The 9,447-nt window shown below is 36.3% G+C and overlaps 1 long non-coding RNA gene across 1 annotated transcript; it reads right to left on the reverse strand.

Annotated features, from left to right (window-relative positions):
- Positions 1-5,709: 5,709 nt before the first annotated feature.
- On the reverse strand, positions 5,710-6,671 carry LOC124277426. Its single transcript, XR_006898818.1, has 3 exons — positions 6,545-6,671; positions 6,190-6,215; positions 5,710-5,771 (listed from the first exon to the last, which is right to left on the reverse strand). It is a non-coding gene; the product is annotated as an uncharacterized LOC124277426 (long non-coding RNA).
- Positions 6,672-9,447: the final 2,776 nt, after the last annotated feature.

Raw genomic sequence — 9,447 nt, forward strand, 5'->3', positions numbered from 1 at the left:
AATTGTGTACCAGCAGATTACCTGGTATGTTATGAAAGTTACATCTTCTGTCATCTCAATGCTGAACATCGCTGTCTGACCCGCCTAAAACAAATCCAAGACATTTTGCAACATTGCATATTTTAATAAATTACAAGCAACAGAGAATAACGTCGACAATTAATCAAGCCCTTGTGAATGCCGGATATTAATCCCATTTAAATTCGTATTTCACACTAAAGGTTCATGCATACTTATAGTGTAATGTTGCCTACCCTGAGCCCCTTGCTGGTGAGTCTGAGCTGCATGAAGTTGCCACTGAAGGACATTTTCTGCAGGACAGATAAAGTGTCGGATACGTCATTGTAGTGAACCTGAAATGAATATTGTTGTGAACATTTATGACAGAAAACATCAAGTATATCACATTTCAATTCTGGTTGCTATCATACAATTGTCAACAATCAAATGCAACATATGGTTAGTAACTGGATAATTATATTTATGGACATTGTAATTATAACAGAAAAATACTTTTGATATGTATTCATATCCAACCTTGACGCTAATTCTAGTGGTGTTCTCAGGGATGCGCAAGTCAACGGGGATGATGCCGGAGGCAGGGATGGAGTAGCTTTTGGGTGGGAGGCCGTAGTTGCCCGTGAAGGATGAGCAGGAGAACTCGGACTGGTCATCTTGGACAATACGGTATGTGACGCAGGTGTACACTCCAACAGGGCTGCTGAGGTCGGTCACAGGACGGCCATCTTGTTGGGACACCTTGATCTGTTGTGTGATGTGTAAATTTAGAAGAGAGTTAAACATAACACATTGTATAACTTAAAATATATGTGTGAAGTATTCAATGGTTTCCATGACACAAATGTTGATATTTTATGCGTGTAATTAAATTTCAACTCACATATGCTGTGTATGGAAGTTTGGGTGAGAAAGTTTTCGGACTTGAGTTGAGGACTTCAATCTTGTAGGGGTATTGGTGGTATTTCACAGAGCTGGACCCGTTCAGCCTCACGCCCGTCAACTCCTCCTTCACGATGGCGAGAACGACGACGGTTTGTTCATTTAGATTGCTCTGTAGACGCTTGATGTCAGCAACAGGAATGTCAAATTTGGCTTCCCCGTCAATCTGTTAATTTTGATCAAACATGATATATTATTCATGAAACTTTTATGACTGATATTGGCCTCTTCGCACTTTTTAGATGCGTGGCGTTACAAAATACATTATTTGTGCAGGTATTTGACAATTTCATCAGAATTATTGCTTGATGGTGTAGATGAGAGACTTTATGCAGCTATTGAAACAATCAATACTTCTTATAAGATATCAGGTCTGAAAATGAATATAGATAAGACTAAAGCTATCTGGATTTGCTCAAAAGCAGGCAGTGAAGAAATATTATGTAAAAGTTTGAAAATTGAATGGTATAATGGAGAGTTTGATGTTCTGGGAATCAAATTTACCCCAAACCTTGCTGGTCTATGGGTGATTAATACAAGAAAAAGACTGGAAGAAATAAACAGATTATTAGCAGTATGGAGAAAAAGACATTTCACATTGATAGGAAAAATCACTGTCATAAAAACATTAGCCCTTTCAAAATTAGTACATATTTTCAGTTCATTGCCCAATCCTCCAGATGACTTTATTAAATCCCTTGAAAAGATATTTTTCAAATTGATTTGGAATGATAAAAATGATAATATAAAAAGAACCACAATGAAAAGATCAAAGACTGAAGGGGGACTGGGTATGGTAGATATACAAAAAGATATTGAAGCTCTAAATTTATCCATTCTTAGGCTCTACTGTGAAAAATCATCCGACAATAATTCTTGTAATATACCTTATAATGATATCTTCAAGTATGGAGCAAATATTGACAAAATACTCAACATTGAAAACCCTTATTGGAAAGATGTTTTAAAAGCATGGAACAATTATTGCAAAAAGTTCAATGCTGATTCTGACAATATTGATTACATTCTTGCAGAACCATCATGGCTCAATCATAATTATAAAACCCTTGCCATGTTATTATTCACTGGGCAGATAAGGACTTATTGATAGTAAAGGATTTATGTGATGAACATGGATTTATGACATTTGATAAGGTAAAGATAAAATACAACATAAGAGGGACACTATTAGACTATAACTATCTACTCCACATCTGACCTGATATTTGGAAAAATGTTATTAAAAGGACAAGAATCATTCCTTCCTACAATTTATACATCAATGTTTACCAAAGAAATATGTTAAAGCTCTCCAAAGGTTCAAGAATATTTTATGACAAGCTGATTTCTAAAACTGATAAACTTGAAATTTGTACTAAATGGGAAATTATATTCAATGATTGTCAGTTTGATTGGTACAAAAAAATTAACTTTTATAGACATGGTTTGAAAGACGTTAAACTTCTTGATTTTCAATGCAGATTTTTGCAAAGGGTTATTTATACTAAAAATGAATTATCAAGAATGAACCTGATTGACAATGATTTGTGTAGTTTTTGCAATGATGTTTCTGAGAGCATTTGTCATGTTTATTGGGAATGCTGTGAAAGCATGAAATTCTGGAATGATCTAGAACTCTGGATTAATAACTATTTACCACGAAAATAATATACATCACAAAATATTTGATTTGGTATGGTACATTGCATAATGATGTATTACTAAATCAAATCATTATCTCTGCCAAAAACATATCAATTTATGTAATATAAAAAAATCAATTCCAGTAATTATAAAAAGGTATTAAAAGAGATATTTTGTGTAGAAAAAATTTATTTCAAAGCGAAACAATGAAATCGAGAAATTCAATCTTAATTGGAATTCGCTCATCCCAATATTCAGCAACTAATTATTATTATATCTCTACAGCAATGTATCTTCACCTTTTCTGTGCTTGTTGCTACCATATACCCTTGTTATTGACTTTGTGACCATGGGAACAAATAATAAAAAAAATAATAAATAAATAAAAATTTCATCAGAATGTAACTAAACTGTTTCCCCTGTCGAAATTTTCTTATTTATTATCTTTGACTCGAAATTATGATTGCAAGTTATGCTATACGTACTCCGTATCACAAACAAAGAGCAAAATGGATCGTTCACATGAATTGAATGTTTATCTAAAATGTTACCAATTCATTTTTTTTATTAAAATGGGGATACGGGTAATCTCATAGTTTGTCAACCTACGGGAAATGCCAGTTCGACATATTTGGGAGGTCTTCCACAGTAGTCGTTAGTGACTTCCATGTATATATGTAACTCCACCATACCCTTCACTGGCTGTCCAAAGGTGTATCTGTAACAGAAATGCAGATATATAACTGTGTTTCAATGTAGAAATGGAACTGGTATGTACAGGTTAAACTACCCAATAACCAAGGTTATATTTAGCAATATGAAACCACAATATGTTGTACTCTGAGAGATGTGAAATTCAAATAAGGATTCGATGAAATGTCTCACTTTGCTTTCACTGTTCCAGACATCTTTGTGTCGGAGATCAGGGAGAACGAAGGAAGATCAACTTTGACTTCAAAGCGGGGCAGTTCTAAAACAAGAAATGGTCTTATCACCAGAAACATCACTTTGGGTGTCAATGTTAATATCTTACTTAAAACTACATGCTCACATATATGAAAAGTGTCGTTTTTCAAACACATCAATCCCCTATCTTATTCCGATTTGCGCATTTGTATTACCTCTCTGAAATTAGTTAATTATTAGTTCAAATTGGTAACAGAAGAGAACAATGGAGTCATACTTACGGTATTCCGCAACTGCAAAGGTTTTAGAGGTTACACTTACTCGGTCCTGAATAAAAAAACCACATTTTCATCTGAAAAAGCTTCAGAAGAAGCAAATATAAATATGAATGTGATTTTCAAGGCGTGATGATATATATTTAACTCCGCACTCATCAATATCCGTGCAGTATGAAGGCATTCTGTAAATATACTTGACAAAATAAGTTAGGGATATTGGTATTTTTGTAATTGATATTTTATCAATGTGTCAATGAATACATACATCATACTTCATAATTTAAAAATTTACATACATCCGTAACTATTTATGTCCAGTATAATACTGTCTGGACCAGACAATCACACCGTGAGCATCGATCTTCGCCAGTGGGACACATAACATGAGTACACTAAGTCAGTGAGTCCGATATCGTCCCATTATTCCCCTTTCCAAGAAGCATGGGTTACTGTAGATCAATTCTTCACGAATCTTCACAAATATGTAATATAATGGCAAGAAAATTAATAAAAAATTCTTGATGTCCATGAATGCCATATGTGATGCATTGACGACACTGAGTAACTCATGTATGATAATCTGAAGAAGCTTTTTATCTTCAAAGTTCTGCAGACCAACGCATTTCTATGTCGGCCACTTGATGTGGGAGCTACATAACCAAGGGTGACTTCAGAATTATATATCTGACAGTTCAGTGGTCTTTCAAAATATGTTTGAGAATATCTTTAAATGCAATTTACAGTCCTCAGACAAACAGTCCTGAAAATGTTGGTGTCACACTATTTCCCCCTTCTTAGCCATGTTCGTAGCACAGCAACTCCTTTGTGAAATTTAACAAATGACAATTCAAGGTGTTGTTTCTTATTCTAGAGGACAATTATATAGGTATTAAGAAGGAAATGGAGACAAATCTATCAGAATTTCTGTATGTTGTGCATGTATGTTGAATGTTTAGGTACTGCAAAAGAACCAGAGTGTAAAGAACAACAATTCTGGTATTTTGTGGGCAAACTTAATGGTTCGATGTTTGGGGGATTCATATTCTACGGTTACAGGGGTGAACTTTCCAAGAATTGAACTAAGAAGGTTTTAGATTCGCAATGACCAATCACTATAAAGGTAACCAGTCACAGAATCCTACGTGCTGCAAAATAATTCTAAGACAGGAACATAACGTCTAAAGATTAATAAATATAACCAACTGCTGGTAAAACTCGTAGAGCCCAGTCTCCCAGAACAGTCTTATCTGCCAGCTGGAACTCCCCAGCCACAACTCCAGAAGATTCATGGAGAGCCGCCCACTCCTTCAGGATATTGTTGTTTGGATCCTGTAGAATAGATTAAAGTTCTTTATCTTTGTCATGTGCACTTACAATTCAAAGACAAAATTCTATATTTCGAAAGAAATTGTTCCAGAATATTAAACAACAACCATGTAAGGTGTATAGTTATGCAGTTGTCCCTATTTATTACATGATTATGTCTCAGGTATGATATTGCATTTCAAACTTACAACAAGAGATATGTCGAAACTCCCTGTGTACACTTGCAAACTTGGGTACACACCAAACGCTCTGAAATGAACTGCACAGAGAATGAATAATCACTGGTTCAGGTTCTTTTTAATATAAAGGATAGCCTGTCTAGTTCCAACAACTGAAATAGTGTATATCCAACCTGAAGCCAAGGCAAACCGAAGGATTCGCCAGTTACACGTGTTTATACAAGCAAAATATCATCTTTCGAGTAACATGGCTTAAGAGTAGTAAAAAGACAAAGAAACTGATGACTTTATCGTGCCATAAATTGACATCAATTTTCCGCTCACCCATCTGTCCTGGCTTGTACATGGCCTTGTCGGTCTGTACCATGACAGAAATATACTTGGAACGGAGGAAGAGGGACGTTTCTCGTTCAAATTGCAGAGCTCCGCTACCACGGACATGGAGACGGTAACTTCCGTCAGTGATGTCCCTTGGCACCTGGAGACAGAATATACTGGTTGATATGTAACATGAAGATGAAGATTAAAATATTTATATGGTTTCGCATACATCTCTGTGAATAAAACTGTTGCTATTGTATTACATATTACATTATATAATTAAGGTGTGCACTCCCACAATTGTCATCTGTCGTCTCACATTACATCAAAATCAGCAGTTGTCTAAAGATCACTTTTCACTTGAGATTTTTTAAGCTCACTCTCTATTCTCACTATATTGCTATAATCCCTCCTTTGTACCATAGTACCCTTACATTTGTATTGTTTTTGTAATTTCTTTGCAGTAAATGATACTGACTTGTAAAGTTAGTTCATTTTAGAATACAGTAGTGAATTGTGCAATATTTCCTGTTGTTTCATTGATCTGGCACCACTGACTGATTTTGTATACTTACATTCAGTGATATCGTCCCAGTCGTTCCTGAAATGCAAGATGGAAGAAGTGCTTAGACATGATTGCTTTTCTCAGCCAGTTAGTTTCGAGATGAATATATCCAGTCGAGAGAATTTGCTAGCACGGTCAATGTGCAAATTTAATTGGTTGGAACAAGTGTCTGAAACTTCACTTTCATAAGGACAGTGACCTCTGGTGAGAGATTTCTACAACGGACAAAACACGACCGATAACTGACAAAACTGCGAACGAACAGGCCATAACGTGATTTCACATTTTCAGACAGTTTTCCTTTAAAGGATAGGTTGCACTGCCACACTAGAATCAACCACAGTTACCTCTGTATGATGTCTCACCTTTAGTAAAGTCGCCTTTGGCCATCATAACAGGGATCCTGAAAGTGTTGGTGTAGTTGTTCCATATGCGTTGCAGCTCCACTTTTACATAGACGGTGTTGGTGGTGTTGAGGATGTCGATGCTGACGTTAAATGGCATCCCACGTTGCAGATACTTGGAGGACGTTATGAGATACGACCCTCGGGAACTAGAAGAGCAGTAAAAGTGAACCAGTTTGCTAACATAAACTGAATATTCTCTGGAGCTGTCGATTTATATTTACTACAACAGGCGGTACTCTTGATGTCAATGACTGATTGTCTGGTCCCGACCGTATTATTCTCAGGTCATCCGTGTGGAATATTGCTGAGTACGGCATTAGACAACAAACAAACGAACCTTTCGGCCGTGGTGAATCCTATTCCAACTACTAACAGAAGCCACAGCATGATGATACTGAAAATTGAAAACAGATAGATATCCATAAATTCCGAACATTAATTACAGCATCAATGCAATAATCCCCGCACAGACTGAGGGTCCAGACAAAATGTAAATTCAATAATACACTCGTGGTTATCTAACTAGAACCAGATGTTTACACTATAAGGCAGCCTACCCATCCAAAGCGGCAGTATCTATTGTACGTGAAGGTCAGGGTCGATAACTGCCCAAAACCTGAAAATAGATCTCTTCATGTTAGCTTTTTTTGACCGATTACCATCTGTGACATAAGTTGTCATGTTAAATTTGACCGAAAGTGCATCTTAAAAACGGGTCAATGACTAGTTACGGTGCCTGTGAAGATTCAGGCTGGTACTCTGGTTTGGCAGTCCTGGGTGTCCAAAGCGGCTAAGTGTCATCGTATCAGACATGTTTTGTTCAGACAATATTATTTACAGAAAGCCGCCATGTAGCTTCAATATTACTTAACAAAAAATAAACAAACACATTATACAGTCATTAAACGCCATGGACTAGAACATATGACATTGTAGCGATTATTTTATATTCCTGCCAAACAAAGTCTTCAAAGATACGCTATGACACATTGTATAACGAAATTAAAGATTGTCACCTCTATTTCCTGGAACAGTATATATTTCATAATAATCCAAAACAAAAGCACAGTTGAGTGGACAGCCCTTTTTCTATGTAATCTGAAGAACAGAGTGCACATGCACAAGTCCTTATCAGCACTGGGATCACCGCTCTTTGTTCCTGCCTGTGCAGTGTATATTACGTAATATTCCATACCGTTACTATTACTTGATGAACAAATTGCAGTTTGGAAACTTCAAACAAAACTACAGAAATGAAGATGAATACTGTTTTTAACGTTGAAAACCGAAGAATGAATGTGTTTGTATTTCGGGTTTATACACTTCATGACTAAGATTCGATGGTTTACAGGTTGCCATTGGCTGGCAGAAATACTGCTGTGCAGCATAGTACGATAATAAATATATACTTACTTTAATATGAACATTTCGCGGTTGCCACAGTAGTGCAGGGCATGGTTTTCCTTTGTCCGGACATTTGTCATCGGTGAGTTCAATTATCCTTTCAGATAATGTTTCACACATTTGGAAGTGTTAGAAAATATTCTGTTTAAATGACGAATTTGATGAATTAATCACATTAATTGAAATATTTCCATATCAAGGGTTATAGTCACAGAAAATAGAGGACACAAAGGAGGGTGCTTGAATGTGGTCAATAATGAAAAGTAAGAACGTGCCTAATGTACAACGTGACCTTTTAGCCACCATTTTGCGGTACGTTTGGAAATACTAAACCTCGGCAACATGCTCGGAATAAAATTTAGAACCCATACGTAGCTTCACTGTATGTTTGCTGATATACATTTACTCAGCCAGCTTAGATAAACAATAATGGTGTTTCGCCAACTTACCGGACCGCTTTTAGCGTATATTCTTAGCAGACACTGTGTCTGTCAGGCGATTATCTCTTCCCACTACATATACCTGGGAATTATCTCTCTTATCTGTTCAAGTAGGCGTATTTGCTAAATATGGGTTCACAAACAATCACCAAAGCTTAATTAGACTTAACACCTGGCAGTTACACAGTTACTTTAGTGAATATATTAAAAATGCATCAGAGTGATTCTGGAACGTTTGCTTAATTGCAGGTATTTCATTGTCAGTAGTTTACATGAGTATATTTAACATGCTGAGACGATGCAATGTATCCAAAATCAGCATACATTCGTACAATCACAATCATCGTACGTACAAATGATCATGCGTTGGTACCCTGTATCGCTCAAACTACGGATGCAATGAGTGATTTTGCAGTGTGAAATGGGTGTGTACATTGACGCATGTCTACCCTTAACGATTTGAAAGCTTCACTAAAACCTATTACGACTATGCACGATGAAAATAAACATTCGTCATATTCTTTTGACCGGTCACCATGATGGGTGCAGATCTAAATATTGGAATATCTGTGTTTTTACTCTTTCTTTTGTCATACTGTCCAATTGATAGAGTGACTCTAGAGGGTTACATGATGACAATCCATACTGTCGTCTTCCTGGCACACTCAGCTTGAAGTACTGGTGGCCCACCGTCTGAGTACCGAAGTTAACAGTGTGAAGATTAATCTGTTTGACACGTTCGCACCGATCTACTATCTGTATCACTTCGTGCTTTTGTAACACACTCATTCATTTACTCGCATATCAAACTTCGAGATGGTTCGCAAAGATCTTCAGGTGTAAAAGCTGGTAAAAAAGTTAAATAATCTGTCAGTTTGTGTCAAAAGGTCAGAGAAGATATTTCTGTTTGGTGTGCATTAATCAGAGTGGCGAGAATAACAAATATATGATGCAATTGTTACAATAGCTATTTATGTAGTCATGGTTGTGTTCGTTTAAATAGCTTTGATTTTCTTA

The sequence above is a fragment of the Haliotis rubra genome, unplaced genomic scaffold (genome assembly GCF_003918875.1).
Source record: "Haliotis rubra isolate DU_JTF1 unplaced genomic scaffold, ASM391887v1 Scf221, whole genome shotgun sequence".
Taxonomy (NCBI): Eukaryota; Metazoa; Mollusca; class Gastropoda; order Lepetellida; family Haliotidae; genus Haliotis; species Haliotis rubra.